Source organism: Moschus berezovskii, chromosome 6 (assembly GCF_049115385.1).
Source record: "Moschus berezovskii isolate FMDL1 chromosome 6, NW_MosBer_1.0, whole genome shotgun sequence".
Lineage (NCBI taxonomy): Eukaryota > Metazoa > Chordata > Mammalia > Artiodactyla > Moschidae > Moschus > Moschus berezovskii.
Genome location: NC_142465.1, coordinates 101,754,236 through 101,760,246, shown reverse-complemented (window position 1 = coordinate 101,760,246; position 6,011 = coordinate 101,754,236).

Here is a 6,011-nt window from a genome sequence, read left to right as displayed (position 1 = left end):
AAGGGGTAAATCTTGAAGGAGGACATGAGATTCCCTTACTTGGGGATTGGACACTTGGTTGACTTTAATGGAACACAGGCTATGTGGTCAGCCTCCACTCTCTGGGCTTGCTGCCTTCAAGGCAAAGGGAGAGATAGTAAAATCTTTAATTCCTTATAAATATTCAATCCTTTACCTGAAATGGTCCATTAAGCAGTAGGGATAATGTATTCATGAGAGGCCAAGTGGTGAAGGTGACATACCTTTAATATTTACCTTCCAGAATGGACCAGCATTGGCATTAGTTGGAAAAAGGCAGAATCTTTTCTCTTTTTATTTTGGTCACAACTGCTTATTTGTTTGCTTGTTATTCTCTGGTTATGAATCTGTAACCAAGCAGCCACAGATCAGGAGATTTGTTATTTTAGCCATTCTGGCCATCCGTGCACATCCCGAAGAATAGATCACAGTGATTTATAACAGTCTGGTAATTGTAATTATTCAGTTTCCCAGGCCATGCAGGGGATGTGGCAGGAGCTGAGGGTTCAATCCCTGGGTCGGGAAGATCCCCTGGATAAAGGAATGGTAATCTACTCCAGTATTTTTGCTTGGGAAATCCAATGGACAGAGGAGCCTGGCAGACTACAATCCATGGGGCTGCAAAGAGTTGGACACGATTTAACAACTCAGCAACAATAACAGCTGTCCAAGGTGGCAGGGTCACTGGCTTCCCTGGTCAAGTTCAGATGTCATTGTCAACACAGCCCTCCTTGTTCTATAACTATTAATACCTGCATCATACCACTTTGTTAGCAAGACTTTTCATGCAGCTGAGAAATACTCAGCCAAGAGCCTATACTCTTGGAAGTTCTTGGAGCTTCATCAGTATAATCTTTCAAAAGTAGTTTCAGGATAAGCTTGCTCAGAGACAAAAAAGGGGAAGATGCAGGGGGTAGCTAGAGACCTCTCATTTCATGAAATCATATTCAAATATTTCACTGAGAGGAATTTAGGAAAGTAAACAATAAGAACAGGAAGGAAAGAGTGGGTGGAAGGAATGAAGGCAGAAGTATAGCAGAAAGAAAGGAAGAGCGAGGAATATGACATTTTTGGTAAATCCTAAAATTTTAAACCAGAGTGGCAAAGAGCAACATTCATTTGACTTTGGAAGATACTATATAACTTTTTTTGGGGAAAGATTGAAGGCAAAAGGAGAAGATAGCTTCACCAACTCAGTGGACATGAACCTGAGCAAACCCCAACAAATAGTGGAGGACAGGAGAGCTTGGCATACTTCTGTGCCTGGGATTGCAAAGAGCCGGACATGACTGAGCCACCGAACAACAGCAGCAATATAACTTTCATTTACTTCTTACCTTTCAAGCAGTGTTTGCTAAAATGAACATCGACACTCCCAGCACACATAATAGCTTTGTTTGTGTTCAGTCACTTCCGACTCTTTGCGGCCCCATGGACTGTAGTGTGCCAGGCTCCTCTGTCCATGGGATTTCCAGGCAAGAATACTGGAGTGGGTTGCCACTCTTTCTCCAGGGGATCTTCGCAACCCAGGGATCGAACCCTCGCCTCCTATGTCTCCTGCATTGGATTCTTTACCACTATAATAGCTTTGGGGAACATGTCTGAGATTCTTTTTGGCTAACTGAGCAAGTTCAAGCTCTTATGAGTTTTCTTTTCTGGGAGAAACAAGGGGCCAGACCTAACTGAGATGATCTATCCTTGTATCTTGTCCTGAAAAGCCCTGAATTTACACATCCATTTAAAGTATTTATGCCAGTTCATACTTGAAAATCGGCCCCAGATGGCATCGTGCCAGAAGTGGATGCCTGTTGCTTCAGAGGAGGGGGGATGTATTCCTGTGTGTGAGCGCAATGGTATGGTAAATGGGCGAGAGGGGACGTTCCTTCCCAGGGCTTTACTGAGGTCAATGAAACATTGCCCAGTTCTTTACCCATGTGGAAAACCATGTGTCCAAGCCAAGTGGGGGAAATGGGAACTGAGAGCAGACAGGCAGATCACCCTGAATGATTTGAAACTGTGTGGCAGACAGAGTGGCATCTTTCAGCCCCACATGGTTCTATACCCCTTTACCATCGCAGTCTCAGAGCTCTCCAGCTCATGGCCAGGAAGAGAATCAAGCTGACTATTTTCATCACATCCAAAGGCATCAGCTGGGACAGATCCAGTTTCCTGCCCGGATTTGATAATTTTATAAAGAAAGCTCAGTGACATGGCAAGGGTTAATTACAAGCCTTTAGAAATCCCTAGACAGGGAAGCCTGGCATGCAGCAGTCCACGGGGTCTCAAAGAGTCGAAAACGACTGAGCAGCTGACCAACAACAGAAATCTTCGACTGGCATTTGTCTTTTAGAAATACAGTAGGTCATCTGTATCTGAGGGCTCCACCTCCATGGATTCAACCAACCGCAGATCGAAAATACTCAGAGAAATGAAAAATTCCAGCAAGTTCCAAAAAGAAAAACTTGAACTTGCTATTTGCTGGCAACTATTTAGGTAGAATTTACTTGTATTTACAATGACTGACGTAGCATTTACGTTGCAGTAGGTATTGAACCTGCCTGCCAATGCAGGGGATGTAAGAGATGCAGGTTCGATCCCTGGCTCAGGAAGATTCCCTGGAGGAGGGCATGGAAACCCACTCCAGCATTCTGGCCTGGAGAATCCCATGGACAGAAGAGCCTGCAATACTACAGTCTACAGGATTGCAAAGAGTTGGACACGACTGAAGTGACATAGTATAGCACACAGCCCAGGTATTAGAAGCAACTAAAGATGATTTGAAGTATATGTGAAGATGTTCACAGAGTATATGCAAAAGCTCAACATTCAGAAAACGAAGATCATGGCATCCGGTCCCATCACTTCATGGCAAATAGATGGGGAAACAGTGGAAACAGTGACAGACTTTCTTTCTGGTCTCCAAAATCACTGCAGATGGTGACTGCAGCCATGAAATTAAAAGATGCTTGCTCCTTGGAAGAAAAGCTGTGACAAACCTAGACAACATATTAAAAAGCAGAGACATTACTTTGTCAACAAAGATCTGTCTAGTCAAAGCTATAGTTTTTCCAGTGGTCATGTATGGATATGAGAGATGAACCATAAAGAAAGCTGAGAGCTGAAGAACTGATGCTTTTGAACTGTGGTGCTGGAGAAGACTCTTGAGTGTTCCTTGGACTACCAGGAGATCCAACCAGTCCATCCTAAAGGAGATCAGTCCTGGGTGTTCATTGGAAGGACTGATGCTGAAGCTGAAACTCCAATACTTTGGCCACCTGATGTGAAAAGCTGACTCATTGGAAAAGACTCTGATACTGGGAAAGATTGAAGGCAGGATGAGAAGGGGATGACAGAGGATGAGATGGCTGGATGGCATCACCAGCTCTATGGACATGAGTTTGAACAAACTCCAGGAGTTGGTTATGGACAGGGAAACCTGGCGTGCTGCAGTCCATTGGGTTGCAAAGAGTTGGACATGACTGAGCAACTGAACTGAACTGAATGCCATTTTCTATCACTGACTTGAGCATCACAGATTTTGGTATCCTTAGGGTCCTGGAAGCGCTCTTCTCACTGGATCCCAAGGACAACTGTATTTACACAACCACTGTGTGTATGTATGTACTGAGGTCAAAGCATTTAACATTTTCTCTCCAAGCTCTGAACATATCCCAAGTACAAAGGAAGGTGAGATTCACCAGGCCTACTTGGAAGTTATCACATGGGTTCATTTTAAGGTTGAATTGCAGGACAGCTGTCATTCCCTGACCCACCCCCCTGCCTCCCCACCGCCAGGTGGTGGGAGAGGAAAACTAGAACTGTTTTCTGAGTTCTGTCCTCAGAACTTTCTTTTTCTTTCTAGCTGAACCCTGCGGTATGTGGGATCTTAGTTCCCTGATCGAACCCACGCCTCCTGCAGTGACAGGAGGAATCTTAACTGCTGGACCATGGAGGAAGTCCCCAGAGCCCTTTTCTCAGTCCACTACCTCTCCTTTGCAGATCCAGTATGGGAATACAAGAGTCCAGAAGGACCAAATGACTCCTCTGCTCAAGCACTGTAAGACAAGTTTCTGATTTTTTTTCTCTTTGTTTACTGTGAGAGGGAGTCAGGAGGGAGATGGTTTTCCCCACCCTCTTCCCCAGCCCCAGATTTCTCTCTAAAAAAAATGCAACCAGACCACATACCCCTCAGCATCCCTGGACTCTGCTCCTGGACCCGGCCCCCCTTCGCGTGCTGCTGGGGCATGGGCGAATTTGAAACTGGCAGAAAGCCTTGGAGGTGAAAGGCAAGCCCCAGAACTGTGGGGGGAAGGCCTGCAGGTGGGGTGGCCTGGCAAACTGCAGCTCAGGGATGCTGTGCCTTCATTCTGCCCTTACAGCCCGTGAGAATCTCCATATCTCTTCATCAGACACCCCTGCTCCCTAGAGTTAGGCTGCTCTTAAACCACTGCCGGAGGGGTTTCTCAAAGAGGCATTTTTATTATCAGATGAGTGATGGAGTAAGTGTGTGTGCATTTGTGTTTTTTCTGCATCAATCATGTCAGATAATATTCCCTTCTAAATATTAAAAAATATATATCTTTTCTTAAAAACCAAAGTAATGTAGGTTCATGGCAGAAGATTTGGAAAATACAGACATACATCCCAGAAGAAACATGCATCCCAAAATCCACCTATGATTTTACCACCTCGTTTCACTGGCATTTAGCTGAACAGCCATCAGTCCCTACTCTATTCTTTTATGGAATATAAATTCCAGGATGACAGAGATCTTGCTCACATCTGCGACGCTGTGCTCTGAACAGTGTGCTAGTGCATGGCTGTGTGCAAGGCTGGATCAGTAAACTCTAGAAGAACAGTTTGAATTGAAATAAGCTGTCATGACACAGTAGAGAACAGCAGAAATGGAGTTGCTTTGGGTGTGGCTGACCTGTGACTCAGCTGCTCCTGCTAATTTGCTGTTCTCCTTGGATCAGTTACTTCACCTCTCTGGGCCTGGGTTCCATCTTCAGTAAAATACTCATTCTAGTTAATATTTATCAAGGGCTTATTAGGTGCTAAGCTCTCTACGCACATTTCTCACCATAACTCCATGAGAGGTACTGTCTACCACACTTACGCCCCAGGAAATAGAGGCATACGGTCACATAGCTAAGTGGAGAGCAGCCAGACTCCGGGCTCCAGTGGATGCCTGGCCTTGGGGTGACATGACTTCTAAAGGCCCCTCCCGGCTCTGGTGCTGAGCGAGAGAGGAGTGGGACAGGGAGATGGCCGGGACAATTATGCACGAGGCGCTCAATTGTGGAGCAAGGTCCAGGTGATTATTAGAGATCAGAGAGCAAAGTTCTTAACTAGACGACTTCCTCCTGACTATTGTGAATGTGAGAAGCCCGGCTGGGCATTCCTGGAGCCTAATTACAGGGCCGTTCAGCCAGCCCTCCATCATTCAGAGGCAGGTTTCCGAGGGCTCCTGGTGTGTTCCCTTTTTCACCCCTGCCCATCCCCAGGACAGTGCCCAGGGTCAGGCAGGGAAGTAATCAGAAGTCAACCTGACTGTTCCTGACCGTGAGCAGCTGTGGATGTGTTCGGTGGGAGAGGAATAATGGCACACTTGTGGGACGATTAACTGGGATGTCAGTGGGCAGGGCACTACAGTCCCCCTGTTCCTGCCCCCACCAGATAAAAGTGTGGGCTGATCACCTGTGTTTTACTTGTATCCACGGCAACCCACTGTCCTTTATGGTGAGGAGGAATGGGCTTCGGTAAACAGATCTATTTGTGTGACTCCTGTTACTCATTTGAAGCCATGTCACTCCTTTTTCCACTGTGGTCTGTGTGTCTGAGTCACAGGGAGCCTAAACTGGCTTCTCTGAATTGATGGCTCCCTCCCAGCCTGTCTTGACTGACTGCCAACTGAGCAGGGCGTAGCTTACCAACACATTTTTTTTTTTTTTTTTAAGCGGGACTGATTCATAGAAACTCCTTTAAAACAC